This window comes from Cuculus canorus, chromosome 2, assembly GCF_017976375.1.
Source record: "Cuculus canorus isolate bCucCan1 chromosome 2, bCucCan1.pri, whole genome shotgun sequence".
NCBI classification, from domain to species: domain Eukaryota; kingdom Metazoa; phylum Chordata; class Aves; order Cuculiformes; family Cuculidae; genus Cuculus; species Cuculus canorus.
In genome coordinates this window covers 139,112,114-139,123,410 of record NC_071402.1, presented here as the reverse complement: position 1 = coordinate 139,123,410, position 11,297 = coordinate 139,112,114, and the positions used below count along the sequence as shown (strand labels likewise).

General features: G+C 37.9%; 1 long non-coding RNA gene across 1 annotated transcript in view; it reads left to right on the top strand.

The window, feature by feature from the left end:
• Window positions 1–3,766: 3,766 nt before the first annotated feature.
• LOC128851322 (uncharacterized) overlaps window positions 3,767–11,297 on the top strand; it is a 34,446-nt gene continuing 26,915 nt past the window's right edge. The window contains exon 1 of the long non-coding RNA XR_008448662.1: window positions 3,767–3,898. This is a non-coding gene — a long non-coding RNA (uncharacterized LOC128851322). The remainder of the gene's footprint in view (window positions 3,899–11,297) is intronic.

Below are 11,297 nucleotides of genomic sequence, written 5' to 3'. Positions count from 1 at the left end.
TTACACTATATGATAACTGAATGGGAGAGGTCCAACAGATGGATTAAATGTAGACAAGAATTAGATGCAGCCTAAGAGATTCAGAGAAAAGGTAATGCATTTGAGGAAACTTAGAGAGAGAAGATTGAAATGTCATGATGTAGTTAGAAGCCTTGATAATGTAGGCAACAAAGTTGCTTCTGGCATCACTGAAGTCAAAAGAAGAGTATATATGCAGATGTGCTGCATCAGGCAAGTGGAAATCAGATTACTCCTTGTGATTGCCAAGGTAATTTCTGGAGTACAGTTGTATATTTTGGGTACCTGAAAGGTGACGAATTGAGTCAGAGAACAGAGAACAGTAACAAGAATAGTGGAAGTGATAAAGAATTCAGAAAGAGTGGGTTGTTAACATATGTACAATTTTTCGTTATGTGACATATACATGTAAAGGAGGAGGCTTTCTAAGTATGAAGATGTAACTGCAACTGATGATATAAAATTGAAACTAGGAAGATATCCAATGAATATCAGGAGAAAGAGCCTACCAGTGAGATCAGTTACGTTATAGAATGACACAGCAGTGTTTATCAATGCATACAATTTCTTGGAAGATTTTAAGTTAGGTGTAGCACGATACAGGAAAATAATCTTCCCTTGGTAAGAGTTTGTACTACATACTTGAATAGGCAGTTTCCATTTTTTACTTCAATGTTTCTGTGATAATACATTTTTTTAAAAAAAAAGTAGATACACCTTTTTCTGGTGCATCAGCTGATTTGATGGAAAAGCGTTGATTTACTACATCTCTAACTTTCATATTCCATTTTGTGCCTTACATTTGTGATATTTATGCATGTCTTCATTACGTGTAGATAGTTTCCCTTTAAGTGACAGGTGCGTAGTGGACTTTGAGATAGAATAGTTGTATTTCTTACAATTTTAAAAGGTGTAATCTTTGTGGGGTTTAGAACAAATTTCATGCAAGGTGCTATAATTTAACTTATTACTTCTCTGTTTTATATGCAGCTAAAATTATTAAAAATATACATATAAACTATGCATTTACAATATGGCATCACAGAATAGTTGTGTTACACATGTTCAGAATAGCAGTGGTATTTGTACACAGTTCTTAGAGTACTGTTTTATAACTTCACTTGCTTTTTCATCCATGAAGAACATCATGGTGGTTTTTACAAATGCTTCTCAATTAGCAAACAGGAGAGTATGATGAAATACGAGTAACTAAGATTAGACTAAGTTCCATGTCTCTTTTTTTACCATCAGGGCAGCTCATCTAGACCATAGCCGTCAAGTCATTGAAAATGCTTTGAATACTTTAAGGATGTGGTTTTGAAATGCTTGATCACATGAGTGTATCCCACAGATACTATTCCTGTAATAAAAGGAATACCTGTGCTATAATACTGTATGATATTTGTTTTCATTGTGGCTTAACAATATTATCATATATCAATCAAGGAGTTACATGTACAAATTACTTACAGTATTGTAGTCAGTGTCTAATAGAACTGAGAGATTGCCATGTAGAGTAGTTTACATGGCATGTACTTTAAAATAAACAAGCAATATATTCTTTTCTTCCTCCTCTTTTTAGTTAGAAGCCTTTCACTGAAGCCTCAATGTGTATCTCTTTGGTTTTATATCTTCTCAAAGGTAGTGAGAACTGCAGGTAAAATCTTCTCACTATTAACTTCGGATGGGCCAGGATTTTATCCTTGGTAGCTTATTTAAACTTCAGTATAACATCGTGAAACATTTAATTAGCTTGTTAAATGGACATTAAAAGTTAAGTATGGTGCTTTCGTATGGTGCTCACTTTCTAACTTCTTTTTGACACCTCTCGTTTTTGTCTTCCCTTCTGCAATATGCCTAGTTTTCTAAAGCATTGGAATCCTCCTGTTCATAAAGAGTAGGAATGTATTCAAACATCAGTGTTTTTAATGTTTTGATGTAGTCGTTAACAAATTTTTCATATAAAGGTGTTGTCTTACCTATGCTATATATGCCTTCTGGAATGAATTAATACAGACTATGACCTAATGAAGCTTTTTTAATGACAATACAAAGGAGCAGACATTTGGAAGGAGATTCCAGTTCATCAAGTGACACTTCCTACCAGTGCTAGGAACATAAACGTAACATAATTTTTATAAACTCCATCTGAAAGCAGTTGGATTTCTTGAGGTTTCCCCAAAAACTCACTCACTGTTCCCAGTGCAAAAGGCTGTTCCAGACTGGGTGAATCACCTTGTCTCATGGCTCTGCCCAGAATGTCCAGAGGCCAGATTCTGGACTCAGGCATGGACAGTGCAAAGGAATATGACGCTGAGAAATTGCATCTTCCACATTAGCTGCCAAGAGGGTCACTGAGGCCATTGTGAACAGTAGTTGATAGACATAATTTCTCTCACCTCCCACTATGCAGGACGTGAGAAGAGAGGAAGCTCTCTCATACTTTCTGCGTAGGCAGCTCATGAGATCATCTGGGAGTCTCTCTGTGCAAAAAGGGCTTTTCTGCTGTGCTCAGCTGTCTTATGACTATCTATAAGCCTATATTTCTTGAAATACTGGTATGCCAAGATAGCTCTGCCACACTGATCTCAATAGTATAGTACAAAATTAACAGCCTTGGAGAAATGGTGCAGTGTGCTCCTTCTGATTGCCATTGAACGTAACATTTAGCCAGGTTCATGTTAATGGACAGATTGCAGTGCATGACTAGTTAACAGGGAGGTGCGTGTAACTAGAGGGAGCTTCTTTATTCGTATTCATGAAGAAATATGTGCATTTTAAACCTAGATCTAGCTACTGCTCTGACTGTGGAACTTGCAGTCTTCACAGGAGCTTACTTTAGTGGATATTTGGGTATTTATATGATTACTAAATAAACAAAAATGAAAAAGAATTACAACCATTACAATAATTTGTACTTTAAGGTAGTTGCTGTGAATTCAGCTCTAGCTTAATCTGCCCTAGAATTAAAAAGAAAGTTAATACAGATAAGCATTATGCACTAGGCAGGAGGGCATCATAAATCAAAATTTTCAGGCAGGCAAAGTGGCTGCGATTGTTTGTAAAGGATTGGTTAAATATGTTTCTGAACAAAAGGATTGAAAGCTTTTCTGAAAATTAAGTTTTATTTCATAATGTATATTTTAAAATGTGCTTGGAGATACTGTATTCTAGTCTATTATTTATTGCCAGTTTAAAATTTAAGTTCATGCTGAATATACACTTTTTAATAGATTATTAACTGTAGCCCATTAAAATGTTGTAGTCTGTGTTTGTTACAATGACTGTTTAAAAAACCAAACACCTCATATTTCTGCAAAGCTCTGTGTTCTCTTGCTGAAGTGAGTTGCAGTGTTGTTAGTGCCTACTAAGCTTTGCAAGGCTGTTAAAGTGGCAAGTTAATATTTGCCAAAGAATGGCTCCTTAAACTTGCTTTGATGATGGTGCGCCTTAATAGTGAGTGATACTTCTGGTTCATTGTCTGGTACTGTGCACCACTGATGCCATTCTCGGGGTCTTAAGTCCTCCCAAAGGGGCTACAGATGTCACTAAGTGATTCATCCTTGTGAATTACCAGATTGAGAAGACCTGTTGTGTGAACTCTTAGGTCATGAAAGTGAGTAAGTCTGATGAGACCTTAAGGATGTAGCAAGACAAACTGGAGAACTTGGGTGTTGGCTGACTCTAGCCCTCTCATAGGAACTTGCTGTCAAGTTCAGGCCTGCAACTGGTAGTGACTTCCGAGTTCTAAAATGTACACCACTTTCTGTGTCATGTTATATCAACTGAAACATACTGTCTTTTTATTCACAGCTGTCTTGCTTCTCTGTTCAGCCTTGAATGTATTTTACGTCCTTTCAGTTGATAGCTTTGTGAAAGTGTAAGTACAGAATGTTTACCTAAGCATATCATGTATAGAATTGTACTTAAAGATTTTTAGTAACATAAATGCACCACAGCTGCTCATTGTCATTTTTTTTCTGAAATGCATTATGATTAGCAGTTTACACCAACAGGAAAACAACACAGTATTACACTTTTAATAACTTATTTATTTGCAAAGATTATGAGATTTGTTGAGCTATAAATTCAGATATTTGTTTTAGAGATTGTTAACACTGTAGCACTGTAGAAATTCATCAATTAAAAGACGTGTTCCAAACTATGTTCTATTTGATTTTGGTTTTTTGTAGCATATAGAAGTCAGTTCATACAAATGTTTAGCATATTATACCAGATTGATATCTGTTTAAAAATACTATACTTTTTTATCTGGAATTATTGCACAAATTAGGCTTGAGGTCCTCTGTAACATATTTACTGTCAACCGTCCTTCTTTTTTATATTTCTTAAATTATATTCCTTTAAAAGAGAGGTAAGTTTGAGTGACAATACTGGTTTATTGAACAAGAGGGAAAAATACAGGGCATTAATGAGAATGTATAACCTCCGTCAGCATGTATAAAGACAGTTGCATTACAGTGGTCCTCAAATAGGTATTACAATAGTGGATGTTTCGCTGTTTTGGAACAGGACATTTTTGTGGTATTAACCTTTGAGGAGGGTGGAGGCAGTGAACGTCCTCTGACTGTCCTTTGCAACGTGACTAACAATGACATTGCGGCTATGAGAGTTTTGTTGCCATGACAGTATTATAAAGCAATATATGAGCATTCACACCTACTTCTTTTGAATTAGGAATCAAGTGTTTGTAACCCCAAGGAGCTTAACTGCGTACACAGCTAAATCCTGTTAGTCAATCGTATTCTAATGGAGACATAGATCTCAGAATCTGAAAGTCATAGAAGTTGTCTTCTTATCTAAATTTACAGGGCAGGATTTACTTGTCCTGGCCTTCTACCAATGTTAAACCAGTGAGATTTCTATGGAAGCCAGTGGTAGAATATCTGCTGATTTAAACAGGCGTGTGATGGGACACAGAGATTCATGTATTCTCTTCTGTGTAAATCTGGATTTACCAGGAAAAGAGAAAACTGTCCCCTCCATGCTAACACTGGGAGAGAGCACATGCTTGTTGTGCATTAGCTGTTGCATGGTGGCTCGCATGCCTCCCAGCTTTAACGTGTGACTGTGCCCATTGCTGCTCCCTGTGGAATGTGCCAAAAGACCGGGAAATCTCCAGCATTACACTGCTATTGCATTATGTTAGTCTGAATTCAGCAGTCTTAGAAACTCCCTTCACATATCTTTTATTTCTGAAATTAATCTAGTCCCAGTGACACATCTCATTAAAAATAGGCAGGCTAGATCAGCCCTCACAGCTGCTTGGACATTCCTAGCTTAGAATGCTGCTGTCACTGAGCAACTTTGATTTTCATGTGTAGTCTGTTGGCGGTCTTTGCTCATACCACTCTCATAAAATGGCACTTTGCCTGCCCTTAAGTGTGCCTCTGATTTACCATGTATGAAGTTGCGTTGTATGATAGAATTACACCTCCAACTCATGAAGGAAAGAAACAAATTTTAGTACTGAAGACAGCAAATTACATTTTACTGTGTAAATTAAGTCTGGGAAGACAATTAAAAATTGCGACAAAACAGAGACAGAATTGTGGGTCTTGCAGCCAGCATTTGCAGTCAGCTGAAAGCGAGTATTTAACTTTAGTCCTGTTTTCATTTGAAGTGAGGGGATATTACCGAGAATAAAAATGTGAAATTTTTGCCAGAAGTCTTTTACAGCGATCATCTCTGACTGGCGCTCAATTGATTTAACTTTCCAATCTCTATATCACATCCATCATATTCTTAACAAAAGGTTCTGTCTTAAGAAAGACCAACCATGGAAACAATTCCTCTGGCTGTTCTTGAATAGAAAATTTATCTAAGGGATCATGAGATATGAACACTTTTGAACATTTTAATACTCTTAAGGAGAAATTATAAATTTGATTAATTAAAGAGTTATTTGTTTTGTTCTCTGTGCTTACTACAAAAATAAAGTGCTGGAAAAAACAGGAAGAAAGTGGAGTCACAAGCTGACTGTTCTCAAATGGAAAGAGTAGCTCAAACCTTGGGTCTAACCATCCAGCTCTGATCCCTAGGCAGTGTCTGCTTTTGTCTATTGTGGTATACATTTCAGTTTGTTCGTACTTGGTACAGAAGGATTTTTTAAAAAAAATCAATAGACATAAGTAGTTACTGATAGAAATGTGTTACTGTCATGTGCAGCTTGGATCAGAAAAATAAGAAAAGAGGGCATGTTTTCTCCATTCCTCAATGTGTTTAAATTGAAAGGTTGTCCTATTTAAGAGCCGTATTAGACAGTGTTGCCATGATACTTTTCATTTGCCATGAAACTAAAGTTAAGATACTTTTTAGATTATCAATTTCCCAGATTTTTTTTTTTTTTTTTTGCTGTATGGGAATGATTGTATGATCTAGATTATTTTCTCTGTTGCCTCAGAGCCATGCTGTTTTACTGGTCAGCAGTTTTCCACTGCTGGAAAAACACTGCATTATGATATTCCTAAATTGGTGCAATGGCTGCGTTCTTTAGAAATAACTTTATTCTCCCAATAATTGCAGGATGAAGGTAAAGTATTCAAGGCATATTTTTTATGAATGTGACTATGCCCTGAGTAATGTTTGTTATATGTGAACAGGTTGGGGTAGGAGGGCTGGTTGGTTGTTTTTTCCACCTATGTAGTTGCTTACAAACTAATAACAACATTACCCACAGAATATGAAGCCAGTGGGCTTTTGTGTTGGTCATATATGTGAGTTCCTTGAGTTTATGGCAGGTTTGTAGTCCACTTCCTTGATGAATAGCTTCCAGCTGCAAATGTTTGTGAGAAAGGTACAGTGATTTTACCTTCTGTCTGAAGTGAGCATTATACTTCAGGGTATCTTTCTCAATGCATTCAATATTTAAGCATAATTCCTTTTTTTCTTGCTTCCTTCTGAACTGTGCAAGTTATTGATGGAGGGGGAGCAGTTACAAGATCTCTGGTAAATAATGTCAGATTTTTGTCAATTCTCATTTCACTCCCGACTCCTTTGAACACTTGCTACAATTCTTGAGCTGTTGAACAGCATGAAGTTGGAGGTAACTCCGTCACCTTCCTATGGTCTGTGAAGTATTAACAGGCAGAGTGTGCAGAAGACAGAAAGCCAGCAGAGAACAATGGAGCTAGCATTTTCTGTTAGATGAAGAATGGGTGGCTTTAGCCATGTGGTGAGGGTAGTATGGAGGGTATACATTTAGAGATGGGAAGGAGACTGAGTGTTTCTGAGTCAGTCACTCCTGGATGGCTGCTCTGCTTGTGACTGGAACAAGCTTGCTGTTTAGCCCTTGGTATTGAGAAGACACATGAGACGTGCTTCACTGATGAGTGGTCCCATTTATATATCTGCTCTTGTTTTTCATCTCTGAGCACACTATGTGCCTGCAGTTGCACAGTTTGCAGGTGCTGCTTTCTGCATGTTAGAAGAATTAACACCTTCCTCTAGTGTTTTAACGTAGTTTAAATCTGAGATGTCAAGAACTTCTTGGAAGAAATAGCACCTTAGACTGATCTGATTCCATCTCGAGAGCATGAAAGTTTCAAGCAGCCAAAGTAAATCTATTCAGGGTTTTGAGTGCCTTCTGTAAATAGTTCTGGCAGCTAATTTAGTACTGTCTCCCATCTTTCTGATGTCGTCTTTTTCAGCATAGCCTGTATGGTCTAATTCATTCTATGCTATAAAATCTCATTACACAGAATAAAATATGTATGGAAGAGAAATATGAGGTACGCAGGTAGGCCAGCAAGCTTAAAATATGGGATCTGTCCTTCCTCACTGCAATCTTTCTTGGCAATTGTGGGAGGAATGTCAGACCAACAATTCTGAGAAACAGCAAAACTGTTGGTCTTAAAGCTTCCTGGCTCTGAAACAGTGTGAGGGGAATCTGCTCAGAGATGGTTTTTTTTAAGTGCTTGCTCTTAAAGTCAGTCATAAGCTCTTTTTTCCACAAGATATGTTGGGGTGGTCTTTTTGCTTTAAGGTGAATGCAAGTGCTTCACATTAGAGGTGATGCTTAAACTTTCCAGGTGTCTTGTGCTAGTGCTAACATTTCTACCTTTCATTGAGGTTTAACCTCTCTGTTACTTAGTTATACTCACAGGCTTTTAGCATCCCTTCCGTGATGAACTTTCTTCAGTGTGTATTTCATATAATACACACTGAGAGGCTGTGATTGCTGTACATAAAATGTTCAAAGCCCAGGCAGCATTGCCTAGTATTTCCTCTGATTGAGAAAGGGTATTGCCCTTGTTTTGGTGATGGTAAGCATGGAGGTTTTTTGATCAAGAAATGCTGATAGTTTCAAAGCTGTGACGTTGACAATGAAACCTGGAAACCTTAAATTGGAGGAAGGGGTTAATTGCTTCATTATTTACTAGAAGCTCTTGAGACCCATGACAAGTGCATATTGAATGAGATAATTAGGCATGCTTTAAGGTCAGCTGCATCAAGTTATTATTTCAGTATTTCTCTCAGAAGCCACAGGTGAAGAATTAGTGATCTCGCGGTGATAGCAAATGCCCTTAGAATACTATCTAGGCTAACCAGTGTGGTTTCCCATTGCAACTCCTCTTTCATGGGAAACTGAGAAATAATTACTATGGGAATACACTGAGCCCTACATAGCTGTTATTCTTTAGGTATACTATTTACCAAGAGGTTTCAGCTACAAATAAAACCTCTTGAGATAGTGCCTAGGAGGGATGTGGCAATTTAGAGAAGCCTTTAAGGAATTGAGTTTTAAAATGTCAGAGCTGGGTAGGTTTGAAGTTAAGTAGGTTTGGAGATATCGATCGTGGGACCAGATTCTCTGCTGCTGTGCCTCAATGGCATTATGTTGACTTATGCAAACATGCTAGAAATACCAGGATTCCTTTCAGAACAAGAATTGTGGAAGAACAATGCTGGCAATAGCAAGGGATTTTGTTCTGAACCAGTTCTAGAATAAACCTTTTTCTGAATATTCTCCTACAGTTCAGATGCCATTTTCTGTCAAAAATGTGTTATTTTCCTAGGAAATTCCTATCTAGCTTAGTCTCCAAGTCCTGGGATGTGGGGTATAGTGAGCAGGGTGGAAGATGAATGAAAAGTCATGTTGCCTCCCCCAGCTGTAAGCAGCCGGTGGAAGCTTCCATGCCGAGACAACTGGAGCCCCAGCAGAATGGGGTCAGTAGGTGGAGCGACAGGCGGCTGCCAGGGCAAGGCTTGAGAGATACCAAATGAAAGAAACTGTGGAAGGAGCAATATGGAGTGGAGCCTGCCAAGTTGGTGAAGCAGGGAGTGGCCACAGGGAGCAAGAGACAGAAGGGAACAGTCTTCAGTAATGTAAGGCATAGTCGTTAAATCTGGAGGAAACATTTCCTGGGTCTTCCACCCTGGAGAAAAAAGGAAGTGATGTTCCTGGAGGAGAAAGGAGTGAAGGATTAATTGATACCAGACTTGAGAAAAATACAGTCACACTCAGTGAGATTCCACTCTGTCACCTACATGGGATAATCTTTTATCCTGAATTAATGTTCCTTCTCAATATAAGCAATGGCACATGTCATGGCATCTGTTTTCTCTCCTGGTACCTTTGACTTTGAATTTGGAGAACAATGGAACTTGAACAGGGAACTAGCTAACTGCTCCTTCTGTGGGCAGCCATGCCTGTGTTTGTACTGCATAGCTCCGAATTGGTTTGTTCTGGGCAACAGGAGATTAACATGGTTCACCTCAGCTCTGTAGTGAGAAAATTCTCTAGGGTCCATCTGAAATTCTACACAGCCATTTCCCTGAAGCCTTTGGAAATCCAAAAAAGTAAATATATATAAATATATAAAAATATATAAATAAATATATAAAAAGTATATAGTTTTTCTACCAATCCAGCCATTTGAAATTCACCTCTACCAAGGTGATCCTTTCTGCGGGATAGAGGAGTCAAGAGGATTTGGCTTCAGACTTGGGTAGCCTCCAACCCCATTCTGATACAAGATCAGATCTTCAAAGGAAACCCAACCACTGTCGTGAATCTGGACTCTACAGTGGTTCGTTGCTTTCAGTTTGGGAGTGCAGATAGAGTTAAAATAACCCTTGTTCTAACAGTTCACCCATCTAATTTTTTACCACTGTGACCTCTAAAATGTGACTGGCTGAAAGAACTGTATTCTGTTCTTGAAAGCTTAGAAAGAGGCTTAATATTGTGAAATGTTGTGACAGTCAAGAAAGTGGCTGAGAAAGGATGAAGTGACAGCAAGAACTGTTTGTAGAGTGGGAACCTGGGATTTAACAACGATGCACAGCAAAAACAAGCTAGTTCCAAAGTATAAGAGCTGATCTTGCATATCTGAGGAAAAACGAGAGGGTTTCCATGTTTCCCAGATGTTTCTGACACTTGATGTGGACCAGATGGTCATTTGGTGGGAATTAGTGTAGTGCCATGAAAGTTAAACTACTGGGTGACACCAACTGGTGTGTGGTCCCTTTATGTGTATAAAACATATCGTGTGTATTTCTGTTTTCTGTATTGCTTTAAGTTTTCTAAACTACACTTCTTTGAGAAGCTGAACAAAATGCAGCAACTCTCTCATTTCATTGTACTAGGCCTTATGTGCTTTAAGGCTATGGTGAAGACAATTTTTCCTCTTCGTTACATGTGAGTCCCTTCTGACACTGAGAACATTATATTGTTTTCACAAAGGATGGATGGTATAAGTCTATTGGATATAAAACTAAAAGGGGCCCTAAAAACAAAGATAATAATACAGTATCTGCAGACAAATAGCTTTTCTGACACAAATCAACAAAATGAGTTATTGCCATGTGTGTGAATTAATGCTTTTAAAATGCTTTAATTGCACAGTATCTATTTCAGAATTTTGAAATGCAGAGGTAATTTGAGCTAAAAGAAGATATGATTCACAGTCAGGATTTAAGCTATGACTTGACAAGGGGTTTAATAGCTGCCTGAGACACATCAGAATGTGTGATAATGAGAATCTAGCAAAAAAACACATTGTGGAACTTAACTTCAGATTTTCCCAGGGTAAGTGGTGTCAGTCACTAGCTCGTAATGCTCCTGGTCACTCTTGGCAGCAGTGACTGCTGCAAGCTTCGAGCTAGTTACAAAGTACTGGTTTTGGAAGGAAATGCATACGTTCATATATAATCATGTTCATATATATGTATATACTTTCATATATAAATATAGAATCTATTTTTGTGGAGTACGGTTTGGTGAAATGAATTTCAGCATGGCAGAGAAGTAGGTTCAT